The sequence below is a fragment of the Crotalus tigris genome, unplaced genomic scaffold, assembly GCF_016545835.1.
Source record: "Crotalus tigris isolate CLP2741 ecotype Arizona unplaced genomic scaffold, ASM1654583v1 scf7180000017625.6296891, whole genome shotgun sequence".
In the NCBI taxonomy this organism is placed as follows: domain Eukaryota; kingdom Metazoa; phylum Chordata; class Lepidosauria; order Squamata; family Viperidae; genus Crotalus; species Crotalus tigris.
In genome coordinates, this window is record NW_024096520.1 from 1824798 (window position 1) to 1843815 (window position 19018).

Sequence of the window (19018 nt, forward strand, 5' to 3'; positions counted from 1 at the left end):
TCTTTGTGTGGAGGTACTATTCATCATTCATACATTTTGTGAAGGCTTAATATATTGTTATTCAACTGAACAGAGCTCACCTATAGATAGGCATTTATTTATTATTTGTTTGTTTGTTTGTGACCAACATGGAACTCACATAGACAAGCTTAGCTGGGTGAACAAAACCAAAGCTGAAAGGAGATTACTGACCATTTGAAGAAAACTGGCTTTAAAAGATTTTCAATTCCAACAGATCAAAAATAAAAAGGCATTCTCTGGATTTTTAATTTATTTCTATTTATATCCCACCAATCAACAACTCAAAATGTCTAACGTAATTAAAATATAGATTGAAAAAAGTGAAGCAGCATGTACTAAAAATAATGCATAGCATGGAAACAAATTGTGTATCTCTAGGTTTTCAAAATACAGAAGGGGGTAGTGATGGGGGTCAAATGCAACTCCCAAGGGAGTCAATTCCTTCATCTTGGAGCAATACAGGATATCTCCATTTTTAACATTTAGACAAGCCCATAACAAAAGAGATTGTTACTAGCATTCTAAGATCCTAACTCACTGAAGCCTTAAAGGTTAATAGATAGATAGGGGGAACTGAGTCAGGCCTGTTCTGCATGACAGTGTGGACAAAAGCTCGCAAACTCAACCTGCCTTCAACAATAACCCTTAGATAGCTCTTCCAAGGTATTACTCCCTCCTCTCTGGTCTCCATCTGGATATCTTTTCTTCGTCTTCTACTATCCTTCATCTTGCCAAGCACAAGGTTTCTCTATCCTCTAGTCAGACTGTATGCAACCAAATTGCCATTTTTCTATTGCTGATTAATTATTAATTAATTATTTGTTGCAGGATTCAGAAAAGTAGTTCAGGGTAGTAAATACACACAACCCCATTATTTCCTCATTTAAAAATGATAACCAAAACCTAAAACCACCCAAACCAAGATGATTATTCAACACTACTGCTGGCACTTTAATGCCTGTCAACATAGGTATGTGTCTATGGCTTTCCAGAAAGCCAACAGAATGAATATAATGACAGTATCTACCTTTGGTGCCCCATGTCCTTGACTCTTTAAAGTGGAAAAGATCCTAAGCAACCTCTCTTAAGATAATAATAATAACAACAACAACAACAACAACAATAATAATAATAAAGTTGGAAGGGACCTTGAAGGTCATCGAGTCCAACCCCCTGCTCAGGCAGGAACCCTACACCATTTCGGACAGATGGCTGTCCAGTCTCTTCTTAAAAACTTCCAGTGTTGGAGCATTCACCGCTTCTGGAGGCATTGGTTAATTGTTCTAACTGTCAGGAAGTTTCTCCTTAGTTCTAAGTTGCTTCTTTCCTTGATCAGTTTCTATGCTTCTTGTCCTGCCTTCAGGCGCCTTGGAGAATAGCTTGACTCCCTCTTCTTTGTGGCAGCCCCTGAGATATTGGAACACTGCTATCGTGCCCCCCCCCCCGTCCTTCTCTTCATTAAACTAGACATATCCAACTCCAGCAACTGTTCCTTATATGTTTTAACCTCCAGTCCCCTAATCATCTTTGTTGCTCTTCACTGTAATCTCACATGTAAAGGTGAACTTTATAGGTTAAAAAGCAACCTCTTTAATTACACTTAGAAACCTACTGACAACTAAGGCAGACCATAGCATGGTTATTAGGCACTCAATCATTTTCAAAGTCACCCCAGTGCATATTGTTTCACAGTAATCTAACCATACAGTAATAAAAAATATGAGTCATTGTCATAAGATCTTCCTGGTTTAGAAAAGGCTGCAAAAATCTAAGCAGCCCAAACTGAGGAAAAATTCTAAGTCCAGGCTTCCCTAAAACCTTATGCAAAGATAATTTGCATAAAGCAAGACACTGAATAGGGGAATAGAGAGGATTGTGGGATAGGATGTCAAAAGTTGCAAGCCAAATGCACTGGTAAATGTTCTCATAAATTTCTAAAGCTTTATTCTCAAGTACTATGTTATTCAAACATGTTTTCTTCTTTGTCTTGTGTTCTAGGAATATGTTCTCCATATTTTCTACAGTTGGATTTCTAATGCCTGTCATGGCAGACATAGAGGTAGTATGCATCACAACACAATTAATTTTATTAACATTCTTTGTTACATTAAACACAATAGATTTCTCCTGAGTTAAAAGCTTGTTCTAGCCTAAGATAGAGGAACCTTCAGCAGCTTTGGCATATTATTTTTAGTGTTAGGTCCTTTTCAATATCATTTTGGGTAAAGGGATGGTACAAAATGTTGGTGGCTATTTTGATCCTGTGGGAACAACAGAAGCTATTATAAATATGGCAGTAAGGGGGAAACAGGATGCCCAGCTAGAGCATCCTGCTCTTTTTTTTTCTGAATTCTACTTGTTCAGTTGGTATTTTTTGCCTCATATGTATGTTTTTTTACCTTCAAGAAAAATGTGTGAGAAATTAGTGCGGTGGGATTTGCATTTTCCCATGTACCTCCCTTGTTTATTGGTACAAACATTGATCTTTTCCAATCTCCAGGCCATGGATCCTTGTTTCATAGGTATTGATATTGAACTTTTAGTGCTTCAGCTGCCTTTTCTCCTGCAGCTTTAAATAGTTCAATGAGAATTTCATCTGCAGCTGGTGTTTTCCTATTTGACAGCTGGTCTATCCTTTTTCACTTTCTAAGTGAGTGAATTCGTGAGTAGGTTTTCTGTCTAGGTTTCCCCCCCCCCAATCTTTAATGACATTTATAAAGAGATTCTCCCTCCAACTTAATTTGCCTCTCTCAGATTACTTCTGTATTTACTCTTGAATATTCTTACCCTATCTCTGTTTTCCTTAGATGTTTCTGATGTTCACAAAAATGTCTCTCATTTTTCTTTCCTTGTTACCAAGGAACTTCACTGATTGATATTTTTCACTGAGATATCAGTTATTATTAACTTATTTCCTGCACTGTTGCCTTCAGACCAGCCAAAATAGTTTGGCAATAGAGATAAGTCTATGTGCCAGTCTATGAATCAAGAAAAGGGCAATGCAATAAAACATGAACAACACAGTCAATAGCCCTCAAATGGCAAAGAAATAACCAGGGGTGTGTAGCGAGCAGTCAAAAATTCAAAAGGAAGGGCATATCCAGATGATAAAAGCCTTCCCCTTTTTAAGATGCATGCAATGCATGCAACATATGTTTAAAAGGAGGTGGCACTCAGGTTGCCTGGTTGCACTTGCCATTTTTAGATACTCACCCATGCAGACTCCCTAGATTTAACCATCTTTGTAAGATGATGTTTGCAAGGAAGCAGAAAGACCAATTTTGCCAAAGAGAAAGTTCTTCAGTGGGCAACATTTAGAAGATTCATTAGAAATTCTGCTGCATTTTCCATGCAGACCATTCAAGTAATAGTTTGGGATAGGATTCCAGTTGCTGTGAAGATTAACACCATAATTGGTGGGGGGAAAAAGCTAGTAAAAATTCCAGAAGGGTTATGATTCTTGTTTTTCTTCAGTTTATCCAGTCTGTAAAATTCTGCTATAAATGCTAACACTGAATTTTTTAAAAAATATGTTTTCAATTTACTTGAAAATTAGCCTCACTAAAACCAGCAGAGTCTAATTCTAAATCCATGTGTTTAGGATCACATCAATCATTTTGGAAATAAATTTTCCAACCCCAAAGGTGCTTTTTCAAAAGGCAACTGGACTTTGTTTTTCCTTGAAGATGTTTCAATTCTCATCTAAGAAGCTTCTTCAGGTCTGAAGTTCTTATTAGACATTTACAGTTTCCAACCAATCATAAATAAAAGGCACCTCCTATGTCCATCTATATTATATTGAACCTGGTTATACTATGCTATGCTCATACTATTGGAAAGATGTAAAGGATGTTCTTGATCATGGTCTGAAGTTCATATTTGTTTATTGTCTGCCATTACCCTGAATGGATGGGGAACTGTAAATCTTCATTGGTACAAGCTGCATCCAGAAGACCACACTAAGACGATAAATGAGCTAAATTGTAACATGAAAAGTGAGTTTCTAAGCATATGTTGCACAGGACATTTTTGTTACCACCAGTGATTCTCTATATAGGCAGCTCCCTATCTACATTGTTTACAAAAAAGCAGAATGAATAATGACTCAGGCAACACATAAATACACACAGCAACATCACCTTTGAATCTTGTAATTTAAGCCAGAATCAAAGATGTTTTTTGTTCCCATGTATGCTCCAAGGCTTCCTTTGGGGTCATCTAAATTATTTAATCAAGGTTTTTCTTGGTCATCCAACTTCCAGAAATCTTTGGTTTTTTGTTTTTTTTTAGTGAGATTTCACAGGGTATATGCTTCCAGGCTCTTAAGTAATGTTGAAGTATTAGTTTTTGCAGTGTAATTTTAGCTCTTATTTTTGGTTTTGCATCTGTATTACTTTATGATAAATCAGCCTATTTATCAATGCTATATTGTGCATTTGATTTTATTTGGCATTCAGTTCGGTTTCGATTTTCAAAGGAAAGCAGGTGCTTGACAACATTTATATTTCTGAAAATACATTTGGTCTTTTATACTTATGTAAAAATACTACAATTACAAGTGGGTTAAAATTAAAGACAGAGCTTGTTTTCTTGCAATGACTTATACTAAGTAAACCATAATAAAAACTCATGATATTGTTAACAGATTCAGTAAATAATACATCAATACTCTGATCCAGAAATCTTTGCCTAGAATGTCTTCCATATTCATTTCAATGGAGAAAATCAATCCACTGAAAAGTTGTTCGGTTGATGAGTGTAGAATGAATACCAAGGAACAATTCCAAGAACAATTCCAACAATTCCAAGAATAATTAGGTTTGAATTTTAATGACCTCAGCCAGTGAGTATTGTTTCATTGGTATAATTTGATACTGGCAAAGGCTTATTTCAAACAATGTCTTCTGATGACTTGGCCTGTTTCCCAGGACAGAATAAACTGCCTTTTAACGAGACTTAAGAAATGACATCAATAGAAAATGTGGGGATTGTTCAAAAGTATTGTTTCAAGGAAGAATTAGATAGATGAACTGGCCAAGGAAATTTCTCTTCCCTCTGCAGAGTTCTTGTGTAGTTTAGTTACATATGTCAAGTGGAAGGTGAGAAAGACAAATAAGGCATTGGTTCCTTTGACCACAGATGAGCCCATTGGAACTGGGCAGCCAAAAAACTTAAATAAATAAACAAGGGCTTTACTCTCTGAAAGCGCAGTGTCCATGCAGCTTTCCAAAGCCTCACCAAGTTGGTACATTGTAGTTATTAAACCTGATCAAAGGAAAAAAAATGAATTAACATATGTGGAAGAAATCTCCTCAATTGAATTTTATTAGTTGGAATTCAATTAAATTTGTATTTTATTTTTTTAAATATGTTTTATTAATTTTTTAACATAGTCACCTTATTTGGTAAACAGTGTGTTGTCTACATTTAAGAAATATTCACTAACAGTTGATTGCTATAATCTATAATCCACATAATAACTTTACTTGTTTTCTTCTTTTTCCCATAATGTTTTCTTTTACCAACCTTAAGGTAATACAATTCTTGTTATTTTAGTGAATGACGATTGAGTATAAAAGTTTTCTAATATTTCTACAGATAATAACTACAACAATATAATATTTGCATTTTATACCCTGGCCTCACCTAATGGCTGATTTAGTCACCTTGGACTACATTGTGTTCACAATTACTAGACAAGTGAGTATTTTGACCATATCATCATTTTTATGAATATTTTCCACCTCCAAGCTGTATAAACTTGAATGCTTAGTGGATATAAGCATATCAGGTGATGTGTATTTGTATAATGAGGGAGGTTGTGGCCTAAGCAGATTAACACCCTATATTAGCAGTTCTCAACGTTTGTGTGATGGCGACCCGGTCACACAAACGTTATACGCATGCGTGGCGCGGCGTGCATGCGTGGTGCCCCCATGCGCGGCACCCCCATGCGCGGCGCGCATGCATGGCGCTGCCCCCAGAGGGGAGAAAATGGCGGATCGCCGCCTTTGGCGACCCCCGAAAAATGGTCGATCGACCCCAAATGGGGTCGCGACCCATAGGTTGAGAACCGCTGCCCTATATCAAGGTATGCATAATTATTAGGCAGCTTCTTTTCCTCAGGCAAAATGGGCCTAAAAAGAGATTTAACTGATTCTGAAAAGTCAAACATTGTAAAACGTCTTTCAGATGGATGCAGCACTCTTAAAATTGCTAAGATATTGCAGCGTGGTCACAAAACCATCAAACGTTTTGTTGCAAATAGTCAACAGGGTCGCAAGAAACATGTTGAGAAAAAAAGACACACATTAACTGCCAAAGATTTGAGAAGAAACAAATGTGAAGCTACCAGGAACCCATCATCCTCCAGTGCTGTCATATTCCAGAACTGCAACCTACCTGGAATGCACAGAAGTACAAGGTGTTCAGTGTTCAGAGACATGGCCAAGGTAAGGAAGGCTGAAACCCGACCACCATTGAAGAAAGACATATAAGTTGAAATGGCAAGACTGGGCCAAGAAATATCTGAAGACAGATTTTTCAGAGGTTTTATAGACTGATGAGATGAGAGTGACTCTTGATGGACCAGATGGATGGGCTTGTGGCTGCATCAGTAATGGGCACAGACCTCCACTTCAGCTCAGAAGCCAGCAAGGTAGAAGTGGAGTACTGGTATGGGCTGACATTATTAAAGATGATCACCAGTGAGTAGTATGAAACCGAAATGAAAATAAGTTTTGGCTTAGACACCAATGCGCTGACCTGAGGCAATTCTGGCAGATGTAACATGGGCTTTAATAAAGCACATCTCCCTGTTTCTTGGCTATTATAGTATATAAGAAAAATAACAATAATAATTGATCCCAGGGGTGAAAAACATCCATTGAAGGTTGAAAAAATCTCTGATATAATTTAGGAATGGAGAAGGCATATATACCTGATTTAATTTTGAAGGGAAGAAAACCTATTCATGAGAAAATTCTTAGCATTTTAAATGAAATATCATTTGGGGCTTAGGATTTCTTTCATATGAAGCTGGTTTTATAAAACTGAATACTGTATTGTTCAGAGGGACTGTTTGTAATTATGAATTCATATTGCAATGGCAGGAGAGAATGATGAGGGTAAAATAGCAGACATTCAGTAAGCTATTTGCTGTGCTGCATTGGCTAAAATGAATTTATGCCAGTATATTTTTAGTAAATGATCATGCCATTTTTATTACCTCTAATTAAAATAAACATGGCTTGTTTATGATGTAATGTAGATAATCTATACTCAATGCCTCTTTTTTTAGAATAAATGAATACATACCTGCTTACAAAGAAACATATGGAAAAATTATATTGCATTCTAAATGTAAAACATACATGCCTCTCTATCATGGATAGCATTTTGATGACAAAAGCATTTCAAGATGGTGCTTATTGGAATCTGAGCAAATAAAGTATTTAGTGTCTCTGTCTAAAGAGAATGTGTTCGTGCTGAATCAGGGGGACTTAGATATACTATGCTTGGGGTGGATCTTGCCCTTTGGAGAGATGTTGTCATATCCAATTAAATATGATTAATAAACACTGAATACTTAGTAAGCTTAATAGGACTAGATAATGTCTTCTTTATGGGTTATTGGTAGAAGATTTTAGGAAAAAGACACGTAGTACCGAATGAGGTATAGCTTCTTGTTAATATACAGCATCTGATTTTGTTCATTTTTTAACTGTTTTTTTTTAACCTTATTTGTGCAAGGAGGGAAATGCCATGGTTTTACATTTAACGTTTACTAAATCATTCTCAAATCCCTTAAAAGGATTGCAGCAATTGTCTGTTTGAAATGATTAAACAGTTGGCTGTATAAATTATTTTTTCTATTGTTATCCTTCCTTTCCTTTCCTTTCCTTTCCTTTCCTTTCCTTTCCTTTCCTTTCCTTTCCTTTCCTTTCCTTTCCTTTCCTTTCCTTTCCTTTCCTTTCGGGACAACCAATCCCAATATGAACTAATATCTTTATCTTAGTGCACACCTTTCAAAATAAGAAAGTTTACTCAGTATAATCCAAGGAGAGTGAAATTATAATCATCTAAATATATGGTATATAAATAATTGCAAACAAGCAAATAAATAAAATGCTCCAGAAGCGAAGGCAAACTAAGCTGGGGTTTCAATCTGAAATAGAAAAAGATGTTCTAATCGCATCTAGGAAATTTCATTGTAACACCCTAGTGTTCAAAGGAAATGCCACGCTAGGGACATAAGTTTGATATTATTTGCATGGACTGGCACTAGCTCTTTAGAGCTTCTCAACTAATTTGGAAAGCTTAGGTTCTACATACAAATTAGCAGAGGTGGGATGAGCTGAAGAGGCAGAGCCAGGAGAGGCCTGGGGGATGAATCAGTGAGAGGGCAGAGAGGAGATGGGGCTCTGCTGAGGCCCAAGTTGGGGGGGAAGTAAGCCTGAGGAAGAAGGCAATAGGGAGGAATGGGAGAGGCTTCTATGGGGCAAGCCTGAGGGAGATAAAGAGATAGGAGAAGAGAGACTTCTATGGGGCAAGCCTGAGGGAGATTAAGGGATAGGATAGGAGACTTCTGTGGGGCAACCTGAAGGAGATAAAGAAATAGGAGAGGAGAAGCTTCTGTGGGGCAAGTCTGAGAGAGAGAGAGAGGGAGGGAGAAGGAGAGAGGCTGACCACCACCCCATCATGTGAGCTGCCTGCTGAGAGAGATTGATCACCACCCCACCACGTGTCCCAGCCAAGCTTAGGTGCCTAAGTGGGGGACCGCTGTGACCAGCAGCCATACCAAGAGGGCCAGGAGAACCTGGACTCCAGTGGCCCTTTCAGGGGTAGTGCTACACAAAGAACAAATACTATCACTGCTCTAGATGCCTAATCTTTTATAAGAAAAAGATTCACTAAAAGCTTTCTGTGCTAGTTGTATAGGAATCATGTGAATCAGGAATATGAGTAACAGTATGCTTCCTTATCAATTCAATAATGTTCAGAATATCAACTGCTGCTTTTGAAACTTAAGAGGAAAATTTTGCCTGCCAAAAACCATATTTTCTCTATTTCTCTGTGTGGAATGATTTTATCCTAAAAATGATTCTAGATTATATTTATATAATCAGTAGGTTCCAAATGCCTTCTAAATCATGGACACGTGAATCAGGAATATGAGTAATAGTATGCTTCCCTATCAATTACCATTTCCCAAGTGTGAGGATTTTTATTAAGGTGCACTGTTATCTCCAGAAGATAATATAAGGTTTTCTTAAAAGACTTTTGTGCCTTCTGAGATAATGCATAGGATTCCACTGAAAATTAATGTGATTTTATGATCATTTCTGTAGCCCTGTTCAGGATATATATGAAGTGCTATCAAAGAGAGAGTTAATTTAAATTGTTGGCTTGGATTTCCTTGATTTAAACCTGTGTCTGCCATCTAGGTGCTTTATTATCCAAGTGAGGGAACAAAAAGAGGCTAATTTGAGGCCAACAGAAACCAAAAAACTAGGAAACTGAAGTAAAATCAGTTGTTCCATATATGTATGTATGTATGTATGTATGTATGTATGTATGTATACGTTCAGATTTCTTTTTGCTGACAAAGAGTTAAAGATTTAAGTGGTAGACTAGTATAGCTATTTCGGACTCATTAGTCCTTATCAGCTAGCCACACCCTTTATTGGATTCGAACCTGGGCAGTCTACATGCTAGGCCAAGGGTAGGCAACCTTGGCTCTTTTATGACTCATGGACTTCAACTGACTCAGGAATTCTGGGAGTTGAAGTCTGTGAGTCATAAAAGAGTCGAGGTTGCCTACCCCTGTGCTAGGCAGTTGTATTAACCACCAGGCCATCGGCTCTCCTCCTCTCTTGTCAGCCGAGTCAAAGGTGTATATACAGAAAGTTTTTCAGACAGACCAGTCTGATTGATTACATCTTGATTACATTTTGACTGCTATACTGCAGTTCTACTTTTTTTTAATAATCTCTTTTGCCTTGCAGCCCCCCAACTAGGGGCATTAAGCAACTCAAGTCGCAACTGCGATACATTACAAATTCAGATTTCTTTTTGCTGACAAAGAGTTAAAGATTTAAGTGGAAGATTAGTATAGCTATTTCGGACTCATTAGTCCTCATCAGCTAGCCACACCCTTTATGGGATTCGAACCTGGGCAGTCTACATGCTAGGCAGTTGTATTATGTATATGTATATGTGTGTGTGTGTGTATCATTTCAGAGGTGGCATTTTAAATCCCCAAATCCTTAGTTTGTGTGCCTTTGGTCTCTATGCAAATACTGTACTGCAACATGATGTTTAGGGACTCGTGGTATAGAACTGCTAGCATTTTTGACAAATAAGCAGATACCTGTAATTGCTCTCCAGATATGTAAGGTAAAGCAAGGTTAATTTTTATTTGAGTAAACCCTTTTAACTTTCTTACCATGTTTTCCTGAAAATATGACCCACCCCGAAAATTAGCACTAGCCTGATTTTTTTGGGTAGGCCTAATATAAGCCCTACCCCAAAAATAAGCCAATATAAGCCAAAATATTTGGGTGGGCATGGCCAGCATAAGCGGCAACAAGCATGGAGGGGCTGACGGGGTTCGGCAGTGGTCACAGCCTGCCGGTCCCTTGGTGCAGAACAGGTAAGTCTGCATGCAGAGGGTGCCTTTGGGGTGCTTGGGAATGAACTGATTCACTCAGTTCCCAAATGCTCCATAGGCACCCAAACACTTTCCCCCTGAACGGAGATCTGATGAAGACTGGAAGCGCTGTCTGCTTGCGAAGGGAGCACTTTAAACGGAATGATTAGCTCTGCTCCAAGCGTCCCATTTGCAAGCAGATGAAGCTTCCAGTCTCTGTTAGATCTCCGTTTGGGGGAAAAGAGTTTGGGTGCCTATGGGGCACTTGGGGCAACTCCACTCCCTCCCCCACCTGCCTTGCCTCACGGCCTCCTGCTGGATGGGCCTTTTGTTACTGCCTCTGCAAGGCGAGGCAGATGTTGGGAAAAAAGACATCCCCCAAAATAAGACCTACTGCCTTTTTTGGAGGCAAAAAAATTATAAGACCGGGTCTTATTTTTGGGGAAACACGGTATCACTTCCTTTTCTTTTGTGAATTCCAATGAGAAGCCCTCATGTACCAATGAACATCTCAGGTTCTCATTCTTTCCTTCCTTTCCTTTTATTCTTATTCTTTTCCTTTATTCTAATGCTGCTTGTGTGTATTATTTTTTAGGCAGGTCTAAACCTGGGCTCAGAAGACGTGTTATGAGGCATAATAAATTAACCATAGAATTTAAAGAACAAAAGTCAATACTGGTATAATCTACTTGCTGGGTACATAGCCTAAGGGCCATTTCTTCCTTTATGAATTTACCTGGGTATTAAGCTCTAGATGAGACCCTTTCTATTATTAGAGGTGAGGGAAGAAAATAACATCTTCCATGCTTGTAGAAATTTAGTACTATATATCAAACACTTCAAATAGTTCAAGAATAGCAATAGCACTTAGACATATATTGCTTTATAGTGCTTTATAGCCCTCTCTTAGCAGTTTACAGAGACAGCTTATTGCCCCCAACAACTGGGGTCCTCATTTTATTGACCTTGGAAGGATGGAAGGCTGAGTCAACCTTGAGCTGGTCAGAATCGAAGTCCTGACAGTGGGCAGAGTTAGCCTGCAGTTGTAACCACTATGCCACCATGAAAAAGCTACATGATAGTTTTACTGCAAGTTCAAATTTGTTTATTTAGGAAATTTATATGGCCTCCCATTCACTATCAGTGAACCTAGGAGGCTTACAAACAATAAAAACTCAATATAAATATATAAAAAAACCAATAACCCCCCACCCCATTCCCCCGATTACAATACACAAATGAACCACTTGATAGGGTTCATCCCCAGTTCCCCACCAACTGTGCTGATGAATCTATTTGAAAAACCCAAATAAGACCCAGAAACCCTGGAAACTGTCAGTGCAAGCTGGAAATAACTGGAATTGCAGATCCAACACAATTGGAACGATTGCAAAGGCTGTACCCTGCCAAGAAGTGATATCCTCCATGTCCCTCTCATTCCCATTGTGTTCAGGTGTGGTCAATCATATGGAATGAATTCTTATATATATATGAAAACCATAGTGTGGGTACAGCTGATTTTTTTTTTCTGTAAGTGAGGTTATTGTTCATCCTTTGGGCATTTGGGGATATATGTTCTTAGATTTGTGTGTGTGTGTGTGTGTGTGTGTGTGTGTGTTTGTGGGGTAGATGTTTAACCCTTGTACAAGAATTACTTGTGTGAGATGGGCAGCTACATAAATCATAAAAATAAACACACAAATAAAATATTGATTTACGTCTGGAATTTGCTTAAGATTAAGTGAACCAAAGAATTTATCAATTAACTTGCTAAGTCAAGCCTCTGTTAGTCAAGACTATTCACTGCTCCTAAGGGGACCCACTGTTTCCATTCATTCCCCCATAACATAAACTTTCATGAAATTTGAAAAGCCATCTCTGGATTTTGCAGAACATTGGCCAAGGTATAAAGAAATATTCCCACAGGGTCCAAAGGGTCTGATTTCCATTTTCCATTTTTCTTACAAGGAATAAAACAGTGCAGTGGAGATTTCTTTCAGAATTTCAACCTAATGCAATCAAAGTATAACCATATTGAGCTAGTTCCTATCAGACAAGGCTCTTCCAACTTTTCCAAGCCCTATTTTTTCAGAAATTACCTGTTTTTATATAAAATATTCTTGTTTTTGACTGATCAAAGGTCTAGTCTTAATGCAAGTTGGAAATAGTACTGGTTTCTTTGGTTTTTTTAAAATAACAACAATTGTCCAGTCCTCTCTTCTTCTAAGTAAGAATCAAAAACAGGGAGGTGATGATCATCTATTTCTGTTAACCCTGATTGTCCCTTGGAAGCAGCCAGAAATTAAATAAAATTATGTACATTAATCCATCCATCCATGCATCTGTTCATCTATTCTCACAATTAAATCACCTTGGAAAAAATAAGAACAAAAGCTGAAAGTCCACAATATAAAGTTGATACCAGTATAGCAATCACAGTGTTATACTGACAGAGCAATCATTGGCCCAAATAACCAATAATACTTATATAAATGATGAACAATAAAGGATGGCAGCAATATGTTAATGACCAAATGCTCTTCAAAAGAGCATCATCTTAAGTAACTTCTAGAATATTGTAATATATGGACCAGCTTTAGTTCTAAGAGGACACCATCCTATAAGGCAAGAACAGCAACAGAAAAGCAACATTTTCTGCTCTCACAAATGTGAGGAATTTCTCATACATCCAATGTATCCGATGGGCTGGTTCTCTTCATGCCATATAAATTATATTAAATTGTAATTGGAGGCCTACTGCCAGCGAGTGTAGGGGCCATACTACAAAATATCTGCCAGAAATCAGGCTGCTATGTTTTGAACCAACTGAATGTTCTGAGTAGTCTTTAAAGACAGTCTTATACAGAGTGCCCTGCAGCAGTGTAGTTGTGTTGTGGGAGTTAGCTGATGGGGATAAATTCAGATCGACAAACCTTTGATAGGAAGGAGCTACATTTCATTTTTTGTTGTTGTTGGAGCAAAGAGGATTTCAATGGGAAAAGCAATGGTGCAAAGCAAGTAAAGCTGTGTTATACATGTGGGCAGACAGAATATTCTTTTTTTTCTGCTTACTGAGGAGCGGGGGAGAGGTATTAACTTTCTTCTTTTCTTTTTTTAAAGAAATGTTAAATGCAGGATGGCCTTGAGCCAGCAACAATTGTGAATTGAGTCCCCCTTACCTGTCTATAGCATGCAGAACTATAACCTTTGATAGATAATTATTATAAATCTCCCACTTAAAGAATTAATTGTCATATTGTAATGAATTAAGCAAATGCAAGCAGTTGTTTCCTCAACCATAATTCTGCATAAGTGCTGCACTATAGCAGTGGCATTAATTTGAGAATCAAAGCTATGCTAATCTTTCAAAGATCCAATACAAAGATGAACAATTTGGAATTTGGAAGCGGGCATATTTAAGTTATACTTGAACCTAAGTTCATTAAAAATATGCTGCTATTCTCTTTTACAAATATAGGAGTATTGTTAGAGAAGAGAATTACAAAATACTTCTATAACTTTGAAGGCCTGATGAGTAATTGATGATCAAAAAGGTATCCAGTCCTTCCCTGAACATTTTATACTTCCAAAGATCACAGAAACTGTTGTGCAACCTTTTAATGGTCAGGTGACATATTTGTTGTATTGTGAGACAATGAGAGCCTCAGTGGGTAAGATCATGAAGATAATGATATACAAAGAAGGTGGGGCCAGAATGTTCTTGTTCACCCAGGGTTTTAGAAAAGAAATTGGGGAGGGGAATTGCTTTTTGTCTGTGTTGAACTTCATTAACCTTGTTTAAGAATTACACATCTTTTATGCTTGGTGTCATCAAATGGAAATTCAAGCTTAGGAGCTGAGGTTGCCTTTCTTGTTACAAAACATGACAATGTTATCTTCTGACAGATCTGGGCCTTCAGGAGGATGTTCTACCATCCCTTCCACCAGACTCCTTTTCTTTCTTCTTATTCACTTTGCGGAATTCAATGGAGCACTTTTAACCCAAACATTTTTGGTCCTCCTCATGATTCTGTTGTACGTGAAACTTCTGCTTGTTAACTTGATTGGAAGTGGCAGGAAAGCCAGGCTTCAAAATTGCCTGTCATGAAAACACAAAGAAAGAGAAGGGAAGCAGGTTTACAGAAGCTTGTCAAATTACAGAAGGATATTAGTGCTGACATTTTTTTAACCACTGGAGAGAATGGCTGACAACCAGGTAACATTGTTCTGGCCTGTAAAACTACAGGGAGGGTGTTTAAAGCAAAACAAACAAAATCTCTGCAACACTGCCCTAACCCTATAGAACATATAAAAATTCCTACAATCAGTTTATTAGTTAGAAAGAGGGATTAAATTAAGGGGCGTATATTACAATGTATGTTCTATTGATCTCTCTCATTTTCACCATGCCTGTAACATGCAAATTATCCTATCTTTTCAAATGGTCATCAAACAGTGCAGTCATTAGGTGAGGACTAGCTATATAGCAGGGTGAAAGTACATAAGATTCTCTCCAGCTTTTGGATGAATAAACTGAACATTTGTTTTGCTTTAGCAATTTATAGATTTAGGTGTTTTCAAATTAAAATTGAATTAATACTCATAAATGGGGATAAATATTTTCTCTCCCTCTGATCACATCCTCAGGTCTATTTATATTTGTCTGGGTCACTTTTCAGCTCTGGAAGTAGAACTTAAGCATATGTGGGTGTGTGACACCTTCAGTCCATCAGTCAGCATTGTATGTGACTCCAGTGCTTCAAAGTTATTCTGGACATAAGAACTATTTTCTTCATCTCTCCCTCTCGTTAAGAGAGGTGAAAATTCAGCCTGATCTATCCATGTCATAGATGAATAAGATGTGGAAAAGGAGGTTAGACCTACCGGCTAGGTGGGCTACACTTTCTGAATGTCATCTTGGATATATGGCATGACTTGGGTAGGATATTCCAGAGTGTCCTTGACTGATAGAGTGAGAGCCTTTGAGCCAGAAAATTTTATCACAGAAAAATATTTAAAAATATGATTTCTTCTTCTCTTGTCTATGTATTAGTCACTCCTATGTAATTAATGTGTGTTCTTCCCAGGCTGCTGTGCTAGGCTGTAGATACAAATTAGGTAGCCAGAAACATAAGGAAAGAGAATGAAAAAAAGCTAGAGGATATTAATCAACCTTGTAGATTGTCAAAACAGGTGATATTTTAATTCTTTTAAATATGTTTAGATAAGGATTTGGAGCTTTTATGGTTTAATTTTATTAATTTCCAATCCCTTACTTGGGAGTAGGCCCCACTGGACTCAGAATCACTCTGTTCTGGCCCCTTACATTGCTCCTGTGATTGTACTATTATAAACTGTCTGCATTTTATTCTTATATTGTTGGCATGGTAAGGAAGAAAGAAAATCTAGTAAATGAAGGAAATAACGGTTTCATAGTGGAACAGGGATCTATTCATCAAAGTTGTCGAAAGCAAAGAATAATGATTTTTGGGCATTGATGACAAGAAGAGACTGCCTTGTCACTGTCTTTGCTTGTAAAAAGGAGGTGGCAGATGAAGAGATAAGTGGCAGCCAGTCAGCAACAGAGTTACATCACTCTAGACAAGTGTTTTACAACCTTAAAACAGTTTTAAGATGAGTAAACTTTAACTTCCAGAATTCACAGTCAGAATTCCTCAGCCACTAATTCTGGGAGTTGAAGTCCACTCACTAAAGTTGCTGTGGTTGAGAGATACAGCTTTAAACAGAGCAACACTTTCATTTTTTTTTTTTACTTTAATTTGCAAGATTTATTTGTCAAGGTTGAATTGCTAAGATGCCTGATAACGTCTATCCCTACTCAACTTGCTATAGAAAGGGGGGGAGGGGTAGAAAGCATAGGGAGGAAACGGGATTCCACAAAGCTGTCCAGGGACCATGAGAGCCTACAAGAATGTCAAGGTCACTAACACAGTTGTCTGACAGAGAAATGGACTGTTCCTATAACAAACCAAAGATATATGATTGGACAACATGAACACCCAGTGGTGGAGGTTAAGGAAAACTATTATTAACTAGGCAAAATTTCATGTGGGAAAACCAGAGCTTTGTTTTGCTTCTTCAGTTCCGAGATGTGTATTCAATAAAGTTTATCTTTTATGGCCTTCAAACGCCTTGAAGATTCATTTTTTGGGGTTCACTAGTCAGACAGTTGACATTATCATTAAAGCCTGCTCTGAGCAATGAACAATTCTCATCTTTGTAAATTCAGATCAAAAACAAACCATGCATTTTTAAGAAAGCAACACTTTACCCACATCCTAAAGAATACTACAATCAATGGATCTGAAATTCCATTCCTACCCAGAGAGAGCAGACATAACAGTCCAGCCCAATCCTTGTTTAATGGACTATTTAAAAACCAGGTGTGAAAGGGCATTCTGATGTCTGGAGGGGGGAGCAAGCTATTTCAGAAGTGCTACTCAAAAGGTACACTTTTGAGGTCTTTGCAGACAGTATCCCTGAGAGAAGGAATTAGAATGACCCTACCCTATTTAATATCACTGTGCAAGGAGATGTTACTAGGAGAACACAGTTCACAGATATCCAGGTTTTGAACTATGAGGATTTGAAGGTGAAGACCACCTTGAAGAGCACCTGGATATCAATTGGTAACTAATGCAATTCTTGAAATTGATTACATCAGTGTATCAATAGCAACCTGAACTGTTGCATTAAGGCTCAACAGTAACTTCCGAATGATCTTTGTCAGAATTTTAATGTAGATGACATTGCAAATGTGTTGAGAAGTGACAAGTGACTGTGAGTAAAGCCTCCATTCCAGGATGAGTCATAATTGATGCAAAAGATGGAACTATATGAAAATGTTCTTTTGCTTCAGTTGCCACTTGTTTATTGAACAAGTGAGGTAATACAATAATATTAATAAATAATAATAAAATCATAAGTCTATTTCTACTTTCTACACACTAAATCTGTAGAGCTTAAGTTGGCTCACTTGCCCAAGTACTCTGTTCTCTCTTCTTCTCTGACTTTGGATTTAGGCACAGTCTAAATTGTGTTGCAGTGTGTGCTTTTAATATTATAAATACATTGTTTAGTGGCAGGAAAACTTGTAAATAGCAGTAATTTCTTAAAGAGTTGTGTTTTTGTAATGGTTTACCTTGTGAATTTTTGGAAATGAAAGTTGGATTTTAAAGAAAGAAGATATAAAGATTATTGATATTTTTGAATTTTGATATTGGTGAAAATTCCCCAAAATACTATGTATAGCCAAGAAAACAAATAACTGGATCCTAAAATAAATCAAGAGAGCCAGTTTGATGTAGTAGTAAGGTACAAAACTAGAACATGGTCAAACCATGGGCCAGTCCCTCTCTCTGACCTAGGAAGCAGGCAAGGGCAAACCATTTCTAAAATCTTGCCAAGAAAACTTGGTAACTCATCCAGGCAGTAACCAGGAGTCAACACTGACTTGAAGGCACAAAATGAAAACCTAGATTTCTCTGAAGAAATCTATAATGTCGGGTTAGGAAGAAGGAAAGAGAAGATAAGAATTACCAGCAACAGGCGAACTCAATTATAATGCCAATGGATGTACTGATGGATGATCTAAAAAGCCATATTCGAAACAGATCATCCTGGAAAAGTTCTGTCCATGTGACAGCTAAGAGTCCATACTATCTTACTCGCTCACTCAGTATTCTGCAAGCTCCAAATATGGATGAATGATTCCATTCAATATCCTAAGGAACCTTTTTAGTTGTTGTTTTAGGGATGTGATTAGATGAAACTGTACCCAAGCATACACAAAGGAACCCATTTTCCCTAAAAGGAAGCTTCATTCAGTGGATGTAACATAAGTGTTGACCTTTAAACCTAACACTTTGTTTTGCACTGCGAGAGGTGGAAAGCAAAATTACATTCCCTGCTGTGTATTGCTGCTTATGAACTCTAAATTATTATTATGTTATTGAAATATTAACTATAGTGTTTGACTCTGCATTAATTTACGGTTTCTTTGAAAAGAGAATGGTTTTGCTGGAATATGTCTTAGGAATACCACTAAGCATGTATGTAGAAGTAAAAAAAAAAAAAGAATCCACTATTCTTTTTAAAGAATATTCTTTAAACTATTTCAAAAATTAGGCAAACTGAATGCAGATTTGTAGCAACAGATATGAAAAAATAATAAACCTTCTGTAAGGATTACTGAACTGAATGGGAAGCTTGATCTTGTTTAATCACATAATCACTGCCATTTGGACTCTAAATTATCAGAGCAAATAATGCACTGCACCCAAAGGGAGTCATAACGCTGCAGAAAACAACAATCAAATCTTTGCT